Source organism: Dermacentor andersoni, chromosome 1 (genome assembly GCF_023375885.2).
Source record: "Dermacentor andersoni chromosome 1, qqDerAnde1_hic_scaffold, whole genome shotgun sequence".
Lineage (NCBI taxonomy): Eukaryota > Metazoa > Arthropoda > Arachnida > Ixodida > Ixodidae > Dermacentor > Dermacentor andersoni.
In genome coordinates this window covers 263,028,864-263,038,086 of record NC_092814.1, presented here as the reverse complement: position 1 = coordinate 263,038,086, position 9,223 = coordinate 263,028,864, and the positions used below count along the sequence as shown (strand labels likewise).

Sequence of the window (9,223 nt, the reverse complement as noted above, 5' to 3'; positions counted from 1 at the left end):
CGACGAGGGTGGGACTCGAACCCACGCGGGCAGAGCCCAATGGATTAGCAGTCCATCGCCTTAACCACTCGGCCACCTCCCCGGGACGTCAGGGGCCCCTCGTAAGATCTCAGTCAATGTTAAATCTGCGCCATCAAGTCAGCGCATTTTTCAGGGACAAAAAGCGCAAAAAGTTCGACGAGGGCAGAGCCCAATGGATTAGCAGTCCATCGCCTTAACCACTCGGCCACCTCCATCTTTTTTTTTTTCCTTTATTGCCTGCTTGGCATATAACACAATTGTATACAGTGCAATGTCACGTATAAAAGTGTTCACATCACTTTCAGCACGTGAGGTGTTAAAAACGCAGTCGCTTCTTCATAGATATCTTCCCTAAAAGGGGGTACCACTCGGGCTTTTCAGTTTGAACTTTGTACACTTCTCTTAATTATTCTACACTCTCAATGAAATACTCTCGTGCCGGTCGCGAATTCAAGTCCTCGTTGCGCGCGGCCATCCGCGTCCTCCACACGCTGTGCAGTACTAGTGCCATGAACATGTCGTAGGGCACACCCCCTACGTTCTTGACAGGCAAAAAACGGATGCCATACGACGTAATAAGCAAGTCTTTCTTCAAGGTCCTCTGAAGGATGTCCCCGAGAAAGACTGCATCATACAATCCAGAAATGTGTGTTCAACTGTCTCCGGCTTTTTGCAGATGACGCAGTCTACGGACCAGGCAACAAAAATGCCTTTTTCTCGCAGCCAAAGTTTTGTAGGGAGTGTGCCACTGTGTAGCTTGAAAAAGAACGTTTCGACTGATGGTCGTACAGACATCTTTTTAACTCTACCTAAAACATAATCTCCTGGACCTCTTGGGTACAGTGATCGGTATACAGGCAATGGCAACATGGTTTTTACAAGATCTTTGTATAATTTCTGACGCGTCACCTAAGAGAGATATTCCACTGAAAAGCATACTTTTAGGATTTCGAAAGCACCTATGGTTTCACGCATATAACCCCTTGGCGGTCTTTGTTCGACATGGACCGTTGAAACAATAAATTCTGGCAAATAATTTGACAATCGCACATGTAACATTGTTTTCAAGAAGCAATCACTTTGATCGCGTAAGAAAATAAATCTAGCCACGATCTGCCGCAAGAACAGGTGGACTAGGCCGAGCCCCCCACTACGCACAGATCGAAACAAATTTGTGCGACTGGTTCTTTCCCACGTAGAACCCCAAACAAATACAGCTATCACTCTGTGTAGCTTTCGAACTGCATTACGTGTCATAGATAACACTTGAAGAACATACCACACTCGCGAAACAAGAAATATGTTGCGCACAGTTGAGCGCGTAAACATTGAAAATTCTCGACCACCCCATTTTTGGGTCTTCTCGCGTAGTTGCTCCGTTTCATTCTTCCAATATTCTGTTGTGTCCCGGTAGTGTTGGAGCGGTACACCTAGATACTTATCAGGCATCACCGTCCATGCGACATTTTCGAACAATGAGGGTGTAATTCGCCAATTTCCATGCCAGATACCAAGGCATTTATTCCAGTTAATTCTGCTACCGGCGCACTCACTGAATATCTTGACATGATTTATTGCCACTCTGACACTTTCTTGATCATTACAGAACACCGCGAAATCATCTGCATAACTAAGCACTTTGACTTCCGCGGTCATCAAGCGGAAACCACGAATTCGTTCATTCTGAAGCACTTTGTGACAAAGAGGTTCTAAATAGAGAGCGAAAAGTAGTGCTGAAGCAGGGCATCCTTGTTTTACGCTTGATAATACCTGAATGCTTTCGCTGAGCTGTTTGTTAACCACAATCCTCGTGGTGCATCCAGTGTATGCCATTCGTACCCCCTCCAAAACTACAGATCCCACTTTTACGTAGTCGAGGATGCACAAAAGGATCTCGTGACTCACGCGGTCAAAGGCCTTCTCGAGATCGATTTGTAGCATCGCTACCCTACTCTAAAAATCTTCACAACATTCTAAAATATTCCTTGCAATGTGAATATTCGTCGTTATAGATCTGCCTTTGATGCCGCAGGTCTCATGGGGCCCTACGATTTTTTTAATAACAGTTTGAAGTCGCCTGGACAACACACCCATAAAAAGTTTATAATCAACATTGGCTAAGGTTATCGGCCGATATGATCCGATAAACTGCTGTTTTGTGGGATCTTCTGTTTTGGGAATCAACACAATATGTGATCTGTGGAAGGACGTTGGTAATTCTTTCTTTTCGTACGCCTCATCGAAAACGTCACATAAGGCTTCTGCCACAGGGCTTTTAAATTTCTTATAGAATGCTGCGCTTAGGCCATCCGGACCAGGTGTCTTTCCAGAGGTAATTTTTTCAACTGATGTTTCAATTTCTTTGACGTAATAGGTGCCTCTAACCTTGCTTTTACATCGTCGTCGAGTTGCGGCATAAGTGATAGGAATTCATCCTTGAATGTGTTACTGCCCTGTTTTATGCTTCCTAATAATTCGCGATAATGTTCCATGAACGCTTGTTCAATTATTGCTTTATCGCTTGTGACGGCGTTTTGATATTCTATCGCCTTGATTTCGTTTTTAGTCGCGTAGCTCCTCTCGTCTGCCAGCGCACGTTTCGTGGGCGTCTGGCCACACCAAAGCCTCTCGGCGCGTGCGCGCACCACAGATCCCTTATATCTCTACACGTCTGTAGTCTCCAACTTTCTTTTCACATCTTTAATTTCTTTACTGCGCATGCCCGGTTGCACGCTTTCTTGACAGAGTAAAAAATCTGACACTGCAACTGCTTTTCTTCCTTCGTTTCGCGGTGTTTTATACACGACGCTCTTTCAATCGCGTCCATTTTTACTTTTTCTTTAAAACACTCCCATGTATAAATTAAATTTGCCCGCGTTACACTCGCGTACTTCGTCTAATTTAGTTTTAATGTTCTCTAAAACAGTGTCATCATCGAGTAGCTTGTCGTTCAATTTCCACAGGTCCCAGCTAAATCCCTGCTTTTCTTTTTTATCGATGGTGAACATGACTAGGCTATGGTCGCTGAAAGAAACGTGCTTCACAGTATAATCTCGGCACAAGGGAAGTAATGATGCAGATACGTAGGCTCTGTCAAGCCTCGCCTGACTGCTAAGCTGGTAATGTGTGTGCTGGGTGCTCTGAGACAGCACACCTCCTACGTTGCCCAACTCTCGCTCCCGAACCATTGCATTCAACAAGGCGCTATAATCACGGACCGGCGTTTTGCTTGCCCTATCTTCGGGAGTGCAAACACAGTTGAAATCTCCTAGAAAAATAACTGTCCTATCACACGACAAGTGCACTGGAAGATTTTCGAAAAATATTTTTCGCTCTTGCTCCCTATTTGGCGCATATACGCAAACAATCCGCCAACTCGCGCCAGAAAAGGAAAAATCACACGCAATTAATCGTCCCAATTGATCAATATGTAAACATTCTACTGCAATGCCAATGCTATTCTTCATAAAAAGCAAGCAGCCACCGGATGTGCCATGAGAATGGCTGACACATACATTGTATCGGGAGCGGAAAGGCGAAACCATGCGGTCTGTCTGCTCTTCGGACTCGATTTTCGTTTCCTGCACGGCGGCAACATGAACGACGTTCTCAAGAAACAAACGACGCAACTGATACTGCCGCCTCCTTGACCCAAGTCCTGTTGAGCGTTGCTACGCGTAAGGCTGTTTCTAATTTAAAGAGCGTGTTGTTATCGCTATGAGCAGGCATACCACACGGTTTCTCCTTTAAGTGAATGCTCATCAGAAAACAATGAAATCGCACGACTTCCAGGCGTCTCGGCTTTTTTCATGTTTTTTCGTCGCGGCTCCCACACAACACTTTCACATTTGTCTCTTACAGATTACTGTCCCTCGAAAAATCACTAGTCTCACCTATCCAGGTGATGTAGACGGCAGAGGCGGCTTGGCCTCTGCCCGTGGGTCGATAAGAATTTTTGGCCGCGGTTTGAAACTCGGACGCCTAATCCCCGTTGTCTTCGTCGGTGGTTCCCCAGCCTCGACGCCACCGGAATTACTTGACTCGTCTCTGCTTTCATCCCAAGGGCGCTTACCGGCCAGGCCGCTGGCTGCGCTTTCGCTGTCGTCCATGTTGTCATGTCCAGGTGTAGTCTCTCTTTCCTTGGCTGAAGTTTCACAGGGCTGAGGCCTGTATGAAGCCGTTGCACTCCCTGGTTGCAACTCCGACGGCTGGTCTGCGGGCTCCTGCCCCGTTGTCGTGTTCGGCCCTTTCACTGTGGCCTGTTCTGGCGTCGCCGGCACTCTGTTGCGCGCTTTGTCGCCCGAACTTGCTGCGTCTTCAGCGTCACCCGCGTCCATGAGTAGTTCGGACGCGTCGCCACCATCCACGGGCCCAGTGACGCTGGCATAGGAAAGTGTGCAGTCGTACTCCTCATGACCGAACCTCCGGCAGCCGCCACAACGTGGCACTCGGCAGCCCCGACGAATGTGCCCTTTTCCTCGGCAGCGTAGGCAAACGGGCGCCCTTCCCGGCACAACAACAAGGGCTTGCTCGCCGCTCACGTTCACTTGATGAAGCAGGTCATCAATTTTAAGGCCCACATTCAACCTGAGCCTTACCAGACGGGTCGTTGAGCCTTTGTCGGCCACACCGTGTACCCGCCACCACTCCCTGATGACTTCCGTCACCTGGCCGTACGGCGCTAACGCACGTTTCACGTCTTCGTCGAGTACATTGTGGAGCAGCCAGTGCACCTTCATCCGCACGTCTTGGTTTGATGGATCGATGACGAGGCAGCGATAATTTTTTTACCTTGAGGTCTCCGACGCCAAGGATCCTTTTCACTGCATCCATATGTTTGAATGTCACAGCCCACACATGGCTCATACGATACGCCCCCAAGGCAACAACCTCGGGGAGCAGCGTTAGACGAGCCAATGTGTCGCGGAAGTCTTCCATTCGATATGGCCGGCAACGGACGTCAGCATGTAACAAAACAGTATTCAAAACAACTCGTCCTATAGGCAGGTTTGCAATACAACTTCGTAATCACCCTCAACGTCAAAAGACCTGTTAGGCCGAAACGTGCCGCTGTAGCCACCCCTGAAGGGCCTGCCATCCTGCGTCCGCTCAGCTCGGCTGCCGGAAACAGAATCCGGCCACCTCCCCGGGACGTCAGGGGCCCCTCGTAAGAACTCAGTCAATCCTACGACTGCGCCATCAAGTCAGCACATTTTTCAGGGACAAAAAGCGCAAAAAGTTCGACGAGGGTGGGACGCGAACCCACGCGGGCAGAGCCCAATGGATTATCGGTCCATCGCCATAACCACTCGGCCACCTCGCCCGGACATCGCGGGCCCCTCGTGAGATCTCAGTCAACCTACATCTGCGCCATCAAGGCAGCGTCTTTTTCAGGGGCAAAAAGCGCAAGAAATCCGACTAGAGTGGGACGCGAACCCACGTGAGAAGAGCCCAATGGATTAGCAGTCCATCGCCTTAACCACTCGGCCACCTCGCTGTTTTTTTTTTCCTTTATTGCCGACTTCGACGTTCTAAATCAAGGATTACAAAGGATAAACCATGTGAGCCACACTTTGGCCAACACGGTACTAAAATCTATTCAACAACGCTAATTCATCGAATACAGATATCCATTGCGGCAGATCAGGCAGCGCTTTGAAAGCATCTCACACACGCAACACTCTCAATGGAATTTACCCGAACTGCTCGAACAACAATATCTGGAATTTGGGATTGGAATTTGGAATTGCAGTCAAGTTTTCTACATTGCTTGGAGGCTCAGGATCACAATAAGGTCATACGGGACATCATCAGTGTTATCAATCGGCAACAGGCGTGTTCCATAGGGGTCTAGGGGTAAGTATTTTTTCAACGTTCTCTGCAGAACATCCCAGTGACAGATGGCGTCCCAGCAATCTAGGAATGCGTGTTCTATTCTTTCCAGTTTTTTACATAAGCAGTCGGTGTTCCAGGGGAGGAAAATACCCTTTTCATGAAGCCAGGTCTTAACGGGAAGTGTGCTTGTGTGCAATTTGAAGAAGAAAGATTTTGCTGACGGCCGTATTGGATTTTTTTCTCTCTCTTTAGAACGTGTTGTCCTAGGCCTCCACAGTGTGGAAAACGGTACAAAAGTGAAGGGAACATCGTGTCCACAACATGTCAGTATAGTTTTTTTCTTTGTAACGGTGGACAGGTATTGCTGTGAAAAACGTACATTTAACATCCTATATGACCATACCACTTCGCGCAGATAACCGGTCATGGCTCCTGGCATATTGTGAACCATCGAAACAACTAATCCTGGAAGTTGTCTACACAGCCGTACCTGTATCACATTTCTGAGAGAAGGATCGTTTTGATCCCGTAAATACACAAAGCGTGACACGACGTGTCGCAGAAACAAGTGAGCTAGACCAAGCCTACCTTTCTTGACCGGGAGGAACAAGTTCGTTCGACTCATCCTCTCCCAGTTGGAGGCCCAAATGAAGATAGCGAAAACACGGTGAAGTTTTTGTACGCCTACCCCGGCAGCACAATACACATTCATAACGTACCATACTTAGAAACTAAAAAAAGGTTGCAGACAGTGGCTCTGGAAAACATTCACAATTGCTTTCCTCTCCACCCGTCAGCCTTTCCCTTTCCTTTCCAAACTTGATCGAGCCAGTACGAGTCAGGTTCACGGTAACTTCTGAAAGTCACGCCCAAGTACTGCGTTGGTAACGTCGACCACTTCAATCGATAAAGGGTCTCCGGCTTGTCTTTCCAACTACTATGCCAGAAGCCGTAACTCTTATCCCAATTTATGTGGGCTCCAGATGAATCGCAAAACTTTTCAACGACAGTTGTTGCCTCCTTAATGCTCGATTTGGTTGTGCAGAAAATCGCGATATCGTCGGCATATGCCAAAAGTTTAACGTGCGCTGCCTGCAGCCGATAGCCTGCTATGCGCTCGTTATTTTTAATCGCCAAACAGAGTGGTTCGAGATAAGCAGCAAATAGAAGGGGCGACAGTGGGCATCCTTGCCGCACCGACGAGAGCACGCGAAAGCTATAGGTGAGTTCCCCCATTAACAATGATGCGCGTTAAGCATTCTCTGTGCGCCATCATGACGCGTTCCGTTATGACTTTGCCAACACTCGCATGTTCCAGTATGCAGAACAAAGCCTTGTGCGAGGCGAGGTCGAAGGCTTTGGCCAAATCGATCTGCATCATCGCGACGTGATCGCCAATCGAATCGCAACACTGAAGCAAACTTCGAGACACGTGCACATTTGTTGTGATAGTGCGGGCTTTAATGCCGCAAGTCCGGTGCGGCGCTACCAATCTTTTAATTATACTTTGCAGTCGTTTGGCTAAAGCTTTCGTGAATATATTATAGTCGACGTTGGCTAGGGTTATCGGGCGATATGACCCTGGTAACAAAAGCTTTTCCTCATCATCACTCTTCGGAATCAGCACTATATACGAGGTTGTGAAAGACAAGGGCAATCTTTTCGCTCATACGCTTCGCTCCTAACTTCGTGAAGAACACGAGCTAGTGCAGACTTGAGGGTTTTGTAGAAAGTGGCTGCCAATCCATCAGGCCCATGTGCTTTACCGATGGACAACTCATCTATTGCGCACTCTATCTCACCCAGGCTAACTGGTAGTTCCAGCCGTGTCCTAACTTCTTCATTATGCAAAAAAGAAGTGAGGCGTGCAGACAGGACACAAGAGTAGAGAAGTGGACAACACCAACGCTGACTATCAACTGAAGGGAGCACTGAGGCGAAAAAAGAAAGAAGACACAGAACTCATCTGCGCAAGCTCAGGAATGCCACGTGTCAGTCGGGTACATGTGCCGGTCTACGTGAGAGATAACTGTTAAGGCACTTAATCTCATCCTTATGTAATGTAATCGAAGGCTGACTCACGCACGCACTTCCACCATTATAGATATGCCATGCCTCTACCATAAGACGCGTATCTTCATTCTTATGTCTGTACAATATCGCGCATTCATCTATCTCTGGCGTGCAGTTACAATCTTGGCAATGTAGGGAAAGATTAGAAGGCGATCCACCGGTTAGCGACCTTTTATGTTTCATTAGCCTCTGATTGATACACCGTCCCGTTTGCCCTACTTAAAAATGGCCACAGCTAAGGGAAATTTTATAAACCACACCCATACGACAGTCAGTAAACCTGTTGTTCTTATTGTGCTTCACTGGACAAATATCTGTTCGTTTTTTTGCCTTTTACCTGCTCCTTTTTCCTCTGTACGGCAGCGCATATCTTACCTATAGCTTACTGGGAGCAGTGAAAGCAACATTACCATCATATCTTCTTGCAACTTTTTTAAGCATGTGCGACACTGAATGAATGTACGGAATAGCCACTATTCTTTTTTTGCTATTACTGCTTTCTGTAACCACGTCCGTCCCTTTCGAAACCGACTTCTTTAGGCGCTCAGCCACAGCGGCCACTGCTACAGGATAACCTGCTTCTAATAGGCGCCGGACCTGCGCATTAAAACTGGCGCTCATTTTGTGCATGCAGGATCTGGTGAGAGAAGACTTAAGGCACGACATGGAAATTCCGTTTTTTACTACTTTGGAATGCTTGGATTGAAAGTTTAGCAACGGCTTCGAAGATCTTGGGGAGTAGTGCCAACAAACGTGATTTTGTTCGAAGACCACGGAAATGTCAAGAAACTGAATTATGTGTCGCTGAGGAAATTCCTTGGTAAACTTTAATCCTCCTCCATAATTTTTGAATTGCTCACTTACTGAGGTAGCAGCGGAATCGAATTCTTCCCTATTGCAGAAAATCAGGTAATCATCAACGTAACGAAATATCTTGATAACGCTATCACCTAAGGCTTTCTCTAAGCAGCTGTCAACCTTACTCAGGTAAACATTGCTAAGAATAGGGGCCACCTTTCGCCCAATACAAATGCCTGATTTCTGCAGCAAAACGCCATCTCTCCGCCCAATAAGCGTCGACTTCAAGTACATCGAAAGAATTTCTAGAAAATCTCCCGTGGAAACACCGCATCTGTCAATAAAAGCCTCTTGCACTTGTCCTTTAACGCACTAATTTACGGAATTTAGCAACCCGTCATGCGGCAAGGAATAATACACGTCTTCGATATCCATACTAAAGCTCTACAATCACCAGGATTTTCCTCTCTCAAATACTGAACTAGGGCCTGAGAAT

At 47.2% G+C, this 9,223-nt stretch overlaps 2 non-coding genes across 2 annotated transcripts; both read right to left on the bottom strand.

The window, feature by feature from the left end:
• Positions 1-82, bottom strand: TRNAS-GCU (transfer RNA serine (anticodon GCU)). Its single transcript has one exon. It is a non-coding gene; the product is annotated as a tRNA-Ser (tRNA).
• Positions 83-5,262: 5,180 nt separating this feature from the next.
• Positions 5,263-5,344, bottom strand: TRNAI-GAU (transfer RNA isoleucine (anticodon GAU)). Its single transcript has one exon. It is a non-coding gene; the product is annotated as a tRNA-Ile (tRNA).
• Positions 5,345-9,223: the final 3,879 nt, after the last annotated feature.